This window comes from Rhincodon typus, chromosome 5 (assembly GCF_021869965.1).
Source record: "Rhincodon typus isolate 14 chromosome 5, sRhiTyp1.1, whole genome shotgun sequence".
NCBI lineage: Eukaryota > Metazoa > Chordata > Chondrichthyes > Orectolobiformes > Rhincodontidae > Rhincodon > Rhincodon typus.
In genome coordinates, this window is record NC_063336.1 from 100799817 (window position 1) to 100814925 (window position 15109).

Sequence of the window (15109 nt, forward strand, 5' to 3'; positions counted from 1 at the left end):
TTTAACTTCCACAGTTGGGAACTAATCAATGTTGCTGATTGGCCATTTGTTGTATAACTTCCCAAGCTTCCTTTCTAAGGATACTCTGAAGGAAAAAGACTTCTACCTATCTAACAGCTTTCACAAACTCAGGCTATCCTACAGTGCTTTATAGGCCATGAAGTACTCTTTCAATGGTAGTTATGGCTGCAAGGTGCAGAAATATGGCATCAGTAAAGTTGCACACAGCAAATTTCTACAAACATCAAGAAAGTACTTGGTCAGATTATCCATTTTAATTGTGTTGGATTGGCAACAAATATTTGCTGGACAGAATTCTGTTGAACATTTTCAAATAGTGCTGTAGAATCTTTACACGCACATGAGTATCGCAGCTGGAACAAATGGAACAATGACTCAGTGGTGAACACTTCTACCTCACAGCACTAGGGAGCTGGGCTTGATTCCATGCTCGGGTGATTGGAGCTTGCATATTCTCCCTTTGTTTGCACAGGTTCCCTCTGGATGCTCTGGTTTCCTCCCACTGTGCAAAGATGTGCAGGCTAGGTGGATTAGCCTTGGGAAATGCAGAGTTACAGGGTAGGGGGTTGGGTCAGGGTGGGATGCTCTTCTGAGGCTCAGTGTGGATGTGATGGGCCAAATGGCCTGCTTCCACACTGTAGGGATTCTATTACAGGTGACCATCTTATAATGCAATACCGTCTCAACAATGTACCATGGCTTGAACCCTATGAGTTGATATATTAACTAAGAGGTAGGCTGTAAAAATTGGCGTAAGTAAATTTTGAATAAATTAACAGACAAAACTGAATATTCTCCTTCAAAGTGGTGCTGCTAGGTACTCTTCTTATGGCAGCTCCTTTGTTTTGCATAATCTTGCAGGCAATCTATAGCATAGCTTGTTTGTTGCCTCCTCTCAGAATACTACACTACTGTCCACTGAGGGACAATAGGAAAACAATTAATTTGTCAAAGGTAATGCAATTCTTAGGTTGGGTGACTTGTATGGTCTTTTCCAACAAAGTCAGTCATTTATTATATATCTGAGTGTAATGGCTATGTCTGACTGTATATTGACACTTGTCACTGTAGTGAATTAGTCGTTCTAATCTATAATTTTGTGTTTGTATTATTAACAACACAAGTTATGTATTTCATTACTTTTCATGATCAAAGTGTTTTCATGTGCTTTGTATATGTATGTCTTCTTGTGCTCAAAGTGATATAGCTCAAAGTAAATATCTTTAGCAGCAAGCTTTTGTGGAGTTAAAAATCTTTTTAAAAAACTATTACACACTTTCTCCATGGATTTAAAATATGATGCTTCACTCACTTGACTCACATAACACTATGACACATAAAAGGATTAAATACAGATGACAAATAAGTAAGATAACCACAAATGAGAATCATTTGTCTTCTTTGTAGCAGGCTTGTGGTTTCATAGATACTTTGGTTGGAGTCAACGTCTTGAAAAGCAGTGGATTTTCAGGAATCTGGGAAGCTTCTTGTAATTGAATTGCAAAGAACTTGGTCCTCAGGTAAACTTGAAGTTCAAATTTCTCTCAATTTAAAGATATGGTTTTCCTTCATAAATCAATGTCTTTCTTTTAAAAAAAAACCTACCCATTAGGAACATTGTAACATTAGCCAATAAACAAAGAAAAGAACTAAAATAAAAGAACAGTACAGCACAGTACAGGCCCTTCAGCCCACAATGTTGTGCTGACCTATTATCCTACGAAGATCAAACTACCCTGCATACTCTACATTTTACTATCCTCCATGTGCCTAGCCAAGAGTCGCTTAAAAGTCTCTAAAGTATCTGACTCCACTACCACTGCTGATAGTGCATTCCACACGCCCACCACTCTCTGTGTGAAGAACCTACCTCTGACATCTCCCCATACCTTCCTCCAATCACCTTAAAATTATGCCCCCTCGTAATAGTCATTTCCGCCATGGGAAAAAGTCTCTGACTATCCACTCTATCTAACTAAGAGAATGAATTCAAAATGATATAGGAAGTGCGGAATATTGCACACCAGACACCTGGGTGCCCACCAATTCTGAAAAGTTTCACAGAACCCGATGGAGAATAGTGTTGATAATTGTTGATTGTTGCTGATTCTTGAAAACGACCAACAAGTTATCCAAATAATCCACTTACAAGCAATCAAGAAGCATTGCCCACTGGGTCAGAGCAACAATAACAAAAGTCAAGGAAGGGTCAGGTATTGCTATTTATTACCTTATTCAGTAGTTACCATCAGTTGGTTCAAAGGCTGTCTACTGGTCTTACCCACTCAGAGCAGCTTCTGCCTATTGTTATACCAACTTGCTCATATATGTTATGCCATACCTCTGTGGTGGGTGGAACTTGAAACTAGACCTTCTGGCCCAGACATAAGGATATTAGTACATGATCTTTACCATCCACCTTATTTGGCAGTCAGGCAAACAGGTATTTGGACCAGTAGCCAACTGAGACCTTTGAATGGTCCTTAATTGCTTATGAGTTGAGAAAGTTTCCAATGTAACTTCCTGTTCAGCAACTAATTGCCAAGATAGTGAGAAGGGGCCTCATATCTCTCCAGGGTAATTTGCCCAATTATTTGTCCTTTTCAAACTTTCCTTGCCACCTCCAAGAAGGGTAAAATTGTGCCCATAGTTCTAAAAGTTGTAATAACTTCATACCTATATAGTCATGATGTATATCTTTTAGCATTTCTGTTGCCAACGATAGAAATCTCAAACTAAGCATTTCAATTTTAGCAAAGGAGAGCCATTTTACAGTCTAATAGATTATAAAGGGTAAATAAACTGTGACAGCTGATCACGATGGATGAAACTGACAATGGGCGACAATACTACGTGCAACATGGCAGGATACATTGAAACATGTAGCCCTGCAATAAGTGATTGTTCATTTATATTGAGCAAAAAGCATTCTCTTTGGTCTCACAATCGATAAGTGGTTTGACCTTTTGTTTATAAACGTTGAAGAATCCAGTTAACTAACAATACTGTTTCCTGTGGCTGTTTTTGAGAAACTGATAATGCTTTAACCAATCTAAAGTGTCACTTCACTGGAGGTTGTAAGTAGAAAAGACAGATACCTACCAGATTAGTCATTCCTTAGTGCTCTCAGAGTACCATTGAAAGGGTTGGAAACAGTGTGGTTTGATCAATACTTGACTTCTACTATGGGAATTGTGGGACACACTCAGTGTTCTTTGTCCAGAGCAGCTATCAGTTGCTTATCTGAATGTCATCCTGGGGCAACATACCTTACTTCTGAGGTAATGATGTTTCTTTTCCACCCTCTTATCAGCTTGCTTCAGTTTGGGTAATGGGTGCTTCTGAGTCATTTGGAAGGAAAACATTCCTGTATGTGATTACCTACTGCAGGTGGTTTGGACATTACTGCACACAAGTGATTTGTGGAAGGAGAGGTGGGACACCTATTTGTTGGGCAAAGTAGTTCAGCGTGTTTTTTACATAGAAACAAAATTAGCCCTGAAGAAAAAATATGATCCTTAAGTCAAAATTCTGATAACCCTTACTTGTATTCCTTCACATATGCTTAAGCAAAACACCTTAAGGCAGTTACACTAATATTTCTTAAATCTTTTTTTCAATATGTCTTAACTTTTTTCTCCCCAAACCCCTTGCCATCACCCACCTTGCCAATTTCTTGCACAACGACTTATTAAGAAACAAAAAAAACCCAGAAATTCCTGGAGTAGCTCAACAAGGGCAGTGCCGTGGCTCAGTGGTTAGCAATGCTGCCTCACAGCACCAGGGACCTGGGCTTGATCCCACCCTTGGGTGACTGTCTGTGTGGAGTTTACACATTCTCCCTGTGTCCGTGTGGGTTTCCTCTGGGTGCTCTGAGTTTCTTTCCACAGTCCAAAGATGTATAGGTTAGGTGGATTGGCCATGCTAAATTGGCCATAGTGTCTAGGGATGATTAGCTGTGAAAATTACAGGGATAGTGAAGCTGGGGGGTGGGGGGGTTTGGTGTGGTGTCTGGGTGTGCTGCTGTTTGGAGGGTTGGTCCACTCTTGATGGGCTGAATGGCCTGTTTCCACGCTGTAAGGATTCAATGAAGTCTGGCAGTGTTTGTGAATAGAAAACAGATTTAACTTTTTGAGTCCAGTGACCCTTTCCCAGAACAGTTCTGATGAAGGGCTACTTGATCCGAAGCATTGGGGGCTCTGCTTTTTTTCCACAGATGCTGCCAGACCTGCTGAGCTTATCCGGGATTTTGTTTCAGATTTACAGCGTCCGAGGTTCTTTGTTTTGTTTTGATTTCTTGCCAAGGACTGCTCTAAAATCATGTAACTCATCCCAGAAATTACCAATAGTGTGTGAGCCTCATATGAGTGTGAGGCAAGCTGAAATACACCTCCCCTCAGTGCTGAGGTAATGTAGGAACTTTCTAACCAGGTGCAAGTCGCTCCTGCTCCAGTATCGCATTTCAATCATGACCGATCCACAGCTCAGCTCCATTTCGCCACCTTTGGTCAATGGTGGGGGATTTGGGGATTGACTCAGAGGTGAAACGCCCAGCAAAATGGTGTGGGATATCATTGGGTGGGCTACGTGTTGCCTTTCCAACATTGACTTTCAAGGAGTAGGAAAGGTCACAGAAAGCCTTTCACTGAGAGTCCAATTGGGCCACTTTAATGGCTAGGTAAGGGCTTCCTCATAGCTCTGCTGACATTTTATTACTAGTAGGTCTCCCTCCATTAAATGGGAGAAAGCCAGGTCGACACTGGTGTCCACCCCACCCCAACACACACCCCCAACACCCTACTGAGGGGCAGCCCGATGGCACTGTGGTTAGCACTGTTGCCCCACAGCGCTAGGGACCTGGGTTCAATTCCACCCTTGGGCGACTGTCTGTGTGGAGTTTGCACATTCTCCCCGTGACTGTGTGGGTTTCCTCTGGGTGCTCTGGTTTCCTCCCACAGTCCAAAGATGTGCAGGCTAGGTGGATTGGCCATGCTAAATTGCCCATAGCGTTCAGGGAGGCGTAGATTAGGTGGGTTATAGGGGGATGGGTCTGGGTGGGATGCTCTGAGGGTCGGTGTGGACTTGTTGGGCTGAAGGGCCTGTTTCCACACTGTAGGAGTCCTATGATTCTATGAATTACAGTTTCACTTTTGGAGCATGAAGGCGCCCCCTTGTGACAATGCCCTGACTCTGACATTTGTGCTGTCTGCCCTCACATCCATCTAACCTACAGTCCCCAAACCCAACTTCCCTGGCTGTTTGAGCACATGTCCATCAATGCATCCTTGTACCCCGGATGTAGTCCCAGTCAACGTCACTATTACTTGTGACACTGCTGAGGGCTTCTGATTGGCTCAGCAGCTCTCTGGGAGCTTCCTTAATAGGAAGAAAGTGCCACTGGCAGCCATTTAACTGGCTGCCATCCACAACTTTTGCCTTAGTTCCCACTTCTTGCTGACACAGTCTCTTTCTGCACCCCCTGAACCCCCACCTTTAGCCTGGGTGGGAGATGGTAAATTCCTGTCGCTTCAAAAATGTCCCAGTGCTGCACCACAGCATAGACATAATAACTTTGAAAAATGATATGGTGCATGAACAAGAATTACTTTTGTACATTTTCTACAATTTAAGTTGGTTGATTTAATCATCACCAACACATTGGCATCAGACACACAACCTCACTTCCTCAGTTTTCCCTCCCTCTTCATTTTTGTTCTCAGCCTACTTCTTGTTTGTATTCAACCTTCCTCTTACCATTGTTTAACTATAACCTTCCACTGAGCTTTGTCTCTCTGAACTTCCTTGTATTTCCCTTATCTTGTCACCTTGGTTTTCTACTTTTTTGTAACTCTTAATTCCTCTCTCGGTCCTACCTCCCCCATCCCACCTCCTCTGATTTACCTCCCTCCAGTTCCACTTTTCACTGACCCACCCAACCCCCTGATTTCTTCCCACTGTCCTAGCTCCAAATGACTTCACCATGCATTTTCTCACCCCTGACCCAGCTTGAATACTCAGAGGATAATAAGCTAGAAAGGTCGTTCAACAAACACTAAAAATCTGTTAAGAAAGTGTGGAGCTAGAGGAACACAGCGGGCCAGGCAGCGTCAGAGGAGCAGGAAAGCTGACATTTCAAGTTGGGACTCTTCTTCAGAAATGGGGAGTGGGAAGGGAGGTCATGCACTCCCCTATCACCATCCCACCTAACTTCCCCAGTCCCATCCCTCCTCTCTCTATTTATTTCTGAGCTCCCTTCCCCCACCCCATTTCTGAAGAAGGGTCCCGACCCGAAACGTCATCTTTCCTGCTCCTCTGATGCTGCCTGGCCTGCTGTGTTCCTTCAGTTCCACACTGTGTTATCTCTGACTACAGCATCGGCAGTTTTTGCTAACTCACTAAAGGTCTGTTCATGTTTCTTTTCCATTTCAGATTTCTCCCTAACTCTCCTGTCAACATTAATGTTCTTAGTGGACTCCAGATATGTGAGTGTTACACCAGCTTCAGGAACTTTTCCAAGAGGCCATCCTCTTTAGTTTTTCAGACAAAAAAGTAACTAGGGGTTCAGTCACACATCAAGTACCTTGCAATCGAGCTTAATCTGATATCCGCTCTTCTATTGGGGCAGCCACATGGTGTGGAAGGTGAGGGGTCATTGAATAACAAGAGTGAGGAAGCAGTCTGTCCTGTTTTTTGTTGCTTATCCAAAGCATTGTGACCAAAGTGTTGCCACTGCTGACTCAGCACTAACTGAAGACCGAATCTGAGAGATTTCTGATCTTTAAGACTCACAGCAGAGACTTCACTGCTGACCCATCCCTCAGATTTCTGTGCGTGAATTTTTTTTCATAGTCAGTCTTATCATTTAAAGCTTTTAAGCACGGCGTTGAATGCAACATAGCCAAGGCATGTCATGTATTACTAAAAATAAACAATCAATTGAAAAAGTCTGACATACTCTCTGCAGACTCATAACTTTCATGAATCAAACTCAACCAGTTTATTTGTTCATGTACATTATCTTTATCAAATTGTCAAGTGGCAGTCACCAACGCCATCCTCTGACCTCCAAAGATTGAATATATATCTGCTTTCCTGTTGAGTCATGACTATTTGGTGATGCTTGTATCTGATGCTGCTTGGTTTCCTTTGTGAACTGTTGCCATAGACAGTGATCTAATCTCTGGACTTGAATGTATGTCTTTCAACAAGTCTCACACAGAATGAAAGCTGCCCTGAAGTAAATAACAAGCAATGTCAGAGTGAACTGTTGCCTTAACTGTGTTTATCTTTGTTGTAAACTAAGCTATTATCTTGGTTAATTAAAGACTGCCAAAACACTCAGGCTAGGATTTTCTTCCTGGGCAACAGTGGTTGGTTGATTCAGTGCCAGAAGCAAAATAGTTTGAGTTATACATCGGGCAGACCTGTCAGGTTTATAAATTGTGTCCTATAGGTTAATAACTAGTGTAATGGTGATGCTCAGACTTGTCAACAATCAATTAAAACAGAACATTAAGGCAGGATATGTTTGAAGATCTAAGCACCCACAATTTCCTGATATAGGACAAAACTCCCACAATAAGTCACGAGCATAAAATTAGCTTTTAGGTGTATGCTATAGCGTTTCTGCTAGTGGCATCAACAACATCTCACCTAAGTGTCACAAATTAATGTGCTCTAGTTATACAAAACTTGATTCTGAGTTTCCCTGACGACTCATTGGTAAAATACATGGCCTGTGGTGTTGTGATGAGCAGAAGATTCTCTATTTGATTGCCTGTCAGCAGTTCTCAGCCAGGACAGTGATGGGTTAGAATTAGGAGAAAAAGACAGTGCTTTCTGGTTCTGATCAGTGACCCCAGTTTGGAAAATACAAGTATGCGTTAGTCAAGTGAGGATAGGGTTAACTCTGATAGACTCCAGGCCCGATTGCTGACATACCTTTGTTAAATCATTGCATTCAGTAGGAGAGAAGAAAAGGAGAGAAAATAATGTGTGGATACATATAAATATTACATTTCCTTTCCAAACAAAAAGAAATCACATGAAGTGTCCCATTAGGTATGCTCTCCTTAGTTTCTGACTCCTATGCTGCTCAACATGGATCATCATTGCTGACCTTGATGGCTTGTTGAATTTATTTTGACTCAGTCAGCCATGTGGATATCCAAAAGGAAGGACCATGAGCTTCTAAATATGAACCAATGAATCATCTGGAGATGTTACTGACAACACCTTAGAACACCTCCTTCTTAGCAAGCAACAGCAAGTTTTAGATGTTTCCTAACCTTAATTTTCTGCTACATGTCAAAAGATTATTGCGGAAAATATTTAAAGAGGAGGTAGATAGATTTCTAAAATATGGGGGAGCTGAAGGCTATGATGAGCTGGCATAAAAGTGCAGTTGGGATGTGGGGTAGATTAGTCACGATCTTGTTGAATGGCAGAGCAGGCTTGAGGGGCCAAATATCCTACTGTTCCCCCTATCTCTTATGTTCTTACTGTTGGCAGATATGGTTTTCAGAGGAACAACCTCAGGAAATCATCCACGATTGTGCGGATATGTTGGTAGATGTTTTGCACAGATGTACCACTAACATCCATTAACATCTTGCTGACCGAATCCCTGAAAGCTGGTACATGCCTGATAGGTATGAACTTCAGTGTGAGCAAGCTGAGCTTTTATTTTTATTCATAGGATGTGGGCATCACTGGCTGTGCTAGAATTATTTTCCATCCCTTGATGCCCATGAGAAGATGGTAGTGAGCTGCATCTTGAATCGCTGCAGTCCGCTGGTGTAGGTACACCCACAATGCTGTTAAAAGGGGAGTTTGACCCAGTGACACTGAAGGAATGGTGAAATATTTCCACATCAGGATTTGGTTGTTAACTTGAAAGCATTGGTATTCCTATGTACTTTCTGCCCTCATCCTTCTTTGTGGTAATAGCTGTGGGAATGGAAGATGCTGTTGAAGGGGCCTTTGTAATTTTTGCAGTGCATCTTATAAATGGTATAGAAAGCTGCAGTTAAGCATTGGTGGTGGAGTGAATGAATGTTTGTCGATGTGATACCAGTCAAGTGGGCTGCTTTGTCCTGGACGGTGTCAAGCTTTTTGAGTAGTGATGAAGCTGCAATCATTCAGGCAAATGAGGGTGGTCCATAACACTCCTGATTTGTGCCTTGTAGATGTTGGACACAACATTTGGGAGTCACAAGGTGAGTTACCCACTGCAGAATTCCCACTTTCAGACCTGGTCTTGTTGCCACAACACTGGTCCAGTTCAATTTCTGGTCAATAATCAACCTCCGAATGTTGATGGTTGGGAGTTCAGTGATGGCAATGCCAATGAATGTCAAGGTTGATTGAAATATCTTTGTCTTGGAGTCATTCAATGATGACTGACAAGACTCAGAGTGGAGGTAATTTTTCCCTTTCTCTACCTGCAATGCAAGGGTGTTTAATGCCTGTTCTCAAAGCTCTAACTTTCCCAGCACATTAGCATTTCAGAGGACTGTACACATTGCAGACAGTTTTATCCCCTTTCTTTATATATCCCTGCAAGGGTAAAACATAGTCACACCTGCACCAAATGAATTCCTGCAGACTGGAGGTGAGTAATCAGCAATTAATTAGCTCTTTCCTTTGAGTCTTTCTATTTGAAATTTCCCTGACTTTGTCCAGGTATGACATGTAGGATCCATGTAGGACTTTGCTGGACAGTCAGTGAATTTACATCTGCAATCATCTTTGGCTGTAACAGTCCTCTTTTTTAATAAAGAACATGTTGGAATTAATTTTTCGATATGTCCATAAGTCCATTGCAACTCTGATCCATCATCTTGACATTCACTCTTGATCTAATAAAACAGAAAGAAGATGGATAAGTGAGATAAATGGGAAGAGAAGTAGCAATGGAATTCAACACTGAAAGAGGTGGAAGAAAGAGGAGCCCATATAGTGAAGTAACAGATAAGATTTTGTGAAGTAGGTTCCTAAAAATGTCATTAAAGAATGTCAAACTGCTTGCAGGCAGTCAAGGAAATGTATAAAATGTATACAATTTAAGGATCTACAACTAAAGTTGTGATGTTGTTTGTGAAATGTCATTGAACTCGCATCTGGTCTTTGTGAAGCCATATCTAAAGAAATATATTGAGTTCTGTCTGTATGTTAAAGGAAATGTGTTGAAAGGTTATAAGAATCTGGGGGAGTGCCAGAGAAGCTGATTTCTGAATTTAGAGCTGGGTTCTGAGAAAATATTTTACTCTCCGGAGAAAATGTTGCTGAAGTGAATGTGATGGATACATTTAAGATTTCCATTTGAAAAGATAATCTAGAGTGATGAAAGTTCTTCCATTGGTTGCAGAACATGTTCGGTGAATATATGGTTTTGATTATAAAAGAAAGTTGAGAAGAAAAAAGCTTTGGCATTATCCTTTTAGAAAAAAAAACAATAAAATTATGGTTCAACAGCAAGGCTTCCTGAAGGAACAATCATTAAAATTGGCAAATGGTACGATTCATCAGGGTGAATTTTATGATGTTTGTTGGCTGTGTCATTTTTGTCAAGCTTCACAGAGGAATTCTCTCCACAAAACCTCACAAGATCTCTCGCCACATCTTACCGAACTCACCTCATTAATACCTTTCCCTATGGCACCCTCCTTCCCAATTCCAGCCCCATTCCCCACTTGCCTTTCCCAGAAGAACACACCACCCACTATATATTAGCCAAAAGACTGGTGTCCCTGCTACCCTGTGCCAGATTTAAAACGCCACCGTGCACCCGCATGAGCACTGGCATTCCAAAGATGCCTTGCTCATTGAAGGACACTCTTGCCAAAGATGTTTAAGAAGGAGAAAATGGTGCAGCAATTCTCCAACAAAGGCTGGGGTGGGGGATGAGGGGGAAGGTGGGGGTTGTAGATGGGGTGGTCCTGAGAACTGGTGAAGGAGGACATCCAATCAAGCTCCTGGAAGCCTGGTCTTCAGTCATCATCTATGGCAGTGTAGCATCCACAGTCTGTGGGAATGGCCAGTAGTGCCCCATAAGTAGGTCAATGATTCTACCAGAGGTAGTGCCACGCTCTTCAGTCTGCTACCTCACACTCACTGTTTCTCTACTACAGCACGCACCACTCACCAAGGCTTGTGCTTTATCACTCTCACCATTGCATGCCTCATCAACGCTTACTTCTTCTCATTCCCCATCCACAATCTCCCACACACCACCAAACCTCTGTGCCTTCTGCATTGCCTGCTCACTCCCCAGGACACACACTACCTCACCACCATCTATACAGGCACTTATCTACCAGACATCTTCAGTTCACTCAATTCCAACCCCCCACCGACTTTCACTCATTATGGGGTAAAATAACCCATTACAAGACAGAATGAACCAGGGCAGTGGAGGGATGCCCACAATCAGACTACTCACCCACTGTGAGGAGAGCATCCTGTCCCTTGCACGATGAGACTGGGTCTAATTGAAATTCAAAGCCAAAGAAGGTTCACTTAGTTCTGGCAAGAAGACCCTCAGAGGGTCAGGTCTGTCAGTCAAAAATCCCCCAGGTGTTGGCCACCCAATCAAACCTCAAAGACCAATGGGCTGCACCCCAGCTATGGAACCAGGGGCCACACTAAGGCATTGTGGGAAGGAGAGAAAAAATATATTTTGAGGGCACAGTGGTGGGACAGGTGGCGTTGCAGTGGACCCCCTGATTGAGAACAGCCTGATCAGAAACCTGACCAAGGCCAAACCCTTGCGGTGATATCTGATACCAGGACCCTCTGACTGACAGGTACTCCCATGAGTTTTGCCGATGACTTCTCCTAAGACTGTGAGACGTGGCCACTTGCTTGCTGCACAAGCAATGTGTTTGGCAAAAGGTGTAAGATTAACATAGCACAGTGTTGTCCATGCCCTCGGCTGAAGATTGCTGATCTGGTTGTATGACAGCACTAATCAATAAGACAAGGCCAGGCAGGGATGTGTGAGCATCTGTGTAGATGCTCAATTAGTGAGCACTAAAAACAAATGAACAGCCCTGAGATGCAGCCCTGGTCCAATCCATGAGCTGATGCCTGATCCTGTACACAAACTCTCCTTGCAAGAGGCTTTCATTGCTACTTGGCAGGGCACCCTGCAATGCGGGTCTGTATTTCCTAGGCTTCCAGCAAGTGGATCAGGGAAATCTCCAGGACTGAAACCAAGTTACTTTGACTTCCATATCAAGAATTCTCAGCATCTAGTTTTCTACTGTAGCTGGTAGCTCAGGAAGCTGCATATTAATGAGATAAAGTGTGCTTTTAAAAAGGTCACTAACTAGTAACAATCCCCCTTCATAGACGACTCACAACTGATTAGTGAGAACCTTGCCTTGACAGACAGAACTGTGTAAAAAATATAATGATGCATAATAAAACAAAGAACTGTGAATGCCAATTTCTAAAATAACAACTTCTTGTTAAGAAACAAAAACAGAAATTCCTGGAGAAACTCAGCAGGCCTGTCAGCTTCTGTGAAGAGAAAACAGAAAGAGGGTCACGGGACTGGAATGATTAACCCTGTTCTCTCACCAAAAGACACAGCAAGTCAGGCAGCGTCAGAAGACAAGGAAAGTTGACATTTCGGATCGGGACCCTTCATCAGAACTCCTCACCCGAAATATTGACTTTCCGGCTCCTCTGATGCTGCCTGGCCTGCTGTGTTCCTCCGGCTCCACACTGTGTTGACTCTGATTGCAGCATCTGCAGTTCTTGCTATCTCCTTTGTTATCTCTATCTCTAAAAGACAGAGCAAGTTGCTCTCAATTTTGAGGCAGGCCTCGCTGGATTTCTCGCAGGATTATGCCATAAATCTCACCATAATTTACACCATTCATATCCCTTTCACGTTCTGCCCATCTTCTACATTTCAGAATGAAGCTCCAGTATGACCAGTAAGTTCAAAAATTTTATGGTGTTCAACAATTTAGCAACATCACGAGCATGACTCCCACTAACATAAAGAGTGCTATTTTGAGTTTATTCGGTACACCAGATCAGACAGTGCCTGAAGATGCACTGCAGTGCACAGACAAATCATTTCCTCAAATATGTGCAAAATGACCCTTCTGTTCACAATGAAACAGTCCAACAGAACATATGGAATGTCCTATCAAATCAATGATCATTAATTGTCAAGTGAAAACAAGATTTTCACATTACATTGCCGAATTCAAAAAAAAATTTCCAACCAACCCGATCGTAGATGTTACTACACAGCTCTGTAGTATGTGGGACTTGAACCCACGTCAGAGGTAGGGACACTACCAATTTTCCACAAATCAAGGCAAATACATTTTTATGCAAAAACAATAAAGAAGCAATAGCCATTCCAGAACAATTAACACAGAAGGCTGGTGCAAACAGCCTTGCCTAGCAACCAATTGGCTAATCATTTCAAGTCACAGGGCAATCTTCTTCAAAGATAGAGGAAAGGCAAAGAGATACACTATGAGTGAGCAAGTAGAGAGCTATCGTACTATGCGCTGGGCAAAGTGTGTGAGCTAAAAATAGGAATACAATAACTTGGATGCTAGCAAAAGTTTATAAAATATGCAACCAGCCTCATCAAATGGAGTCATTACAGATCATGGTACTACATTACAAAGGAACAGAAGCCAAGTACTGTTTGGGATAAGTTCTTTTCTTTGGAAAGGGAGGCTGTTGTGTTATGTGTCATGTTCAGAATGTCCTTAAGAGACAAATTCATGATGTCACAGCATGTGACCTGAGGGTATAAAGATTTCAGAATGCCTCTTACCCTGCAATCACTTGAAGTAGGATACCCTACTGAAAGTATGCTCCTTATTGAATGGTCTACTTCAGCTCCTAATTAATATGTTCATATGTGGGTATAATATCCTGCTGGAGGCAAACTCATAACCTCATATCAGTCATGCTGTGGAATATCAGAGGAAGAAGGTTAGACTCTTTCTAAATGTACATGGTCATTGGCTAGCAATTGTACAACATGAATGCTATTTGCCAGTTTGGCTGAAGCCCAAACATTGTCCAAGTCTTGTTCATGGGGACACAGATTGCTTCAGTGTCTGAGGATTTGATTTGATTTATTATTATTGTCACATGTATCTAGTTACAGTGAAAAGCTTTGTTCTGCATGCAGTACAGGCAGGTCATACCATACAAAGTGTATAAGGCTAATATGACAAAGCGAAGAATATAATGTTACAGCTGCAGAGAAGGTGCACAAGAGTGAGATCAAGGTTAAATTGAGAGGTCCATTCAGAAGTTTAACAACAGTGGGGAGGAAGCTTTAATGGCTCTGACTACTGGGCAACCATGGGGAAAACATCTCACTTCTGACTTTATGAAGCAACTGAAAATGTTGGGTCTTGGACACTATGAGGAAATCCCATGCAATGTCCAACAATCACAACCACTAATACCTTTCTTTGTGTCAGTTATAACTCCAACCAGCAGAATCGTACCTCTCAGCCAATGTTGTACACTTTTTCACAATCATCTTATGTGTATTCCCACTGGCAGGACAGAAGCACCAGAAGCACAGTGGTATACAGTCATGAGGGAGTGACCTTGGAATCCTCATTATTGACTCTGTCTAAGGGATTAGGTTAAACATGCACAAGGAATTGTCATGCTAATTGGTATCTGCCCACCTTGGCTGATGAATTAATACTGCTCCATGATGAATGCCATTTAGGAGAAGCACTCAGAGGGGCAAAGGCAAACAATGTACTTTGGGTGGTTACTCTAGTGCCCATCATCCAGGCTAGTTTAGTAGCACTACTACCGACCACTATGGCCCAGACTTAGAGTAAATAGATACAAAAAAAAACTCCCCTGCTCCTCTTCAAACTCATCATGGGATCTTTAATGTCTACATGAGGAGGCAGACAGGGCTTCTGTTCAATATCTCATCTGTTAGGTGGCACCTCCTACAATGCAGAATTCCTCAGCACTGCACTGTGGAATGTCAGCTTTTAGATATTTGTGCACAAATCCTGACGTGGAATTGTGAATGCACAGCTTTCTGGTGAAAGGTGAAGATGCTGCC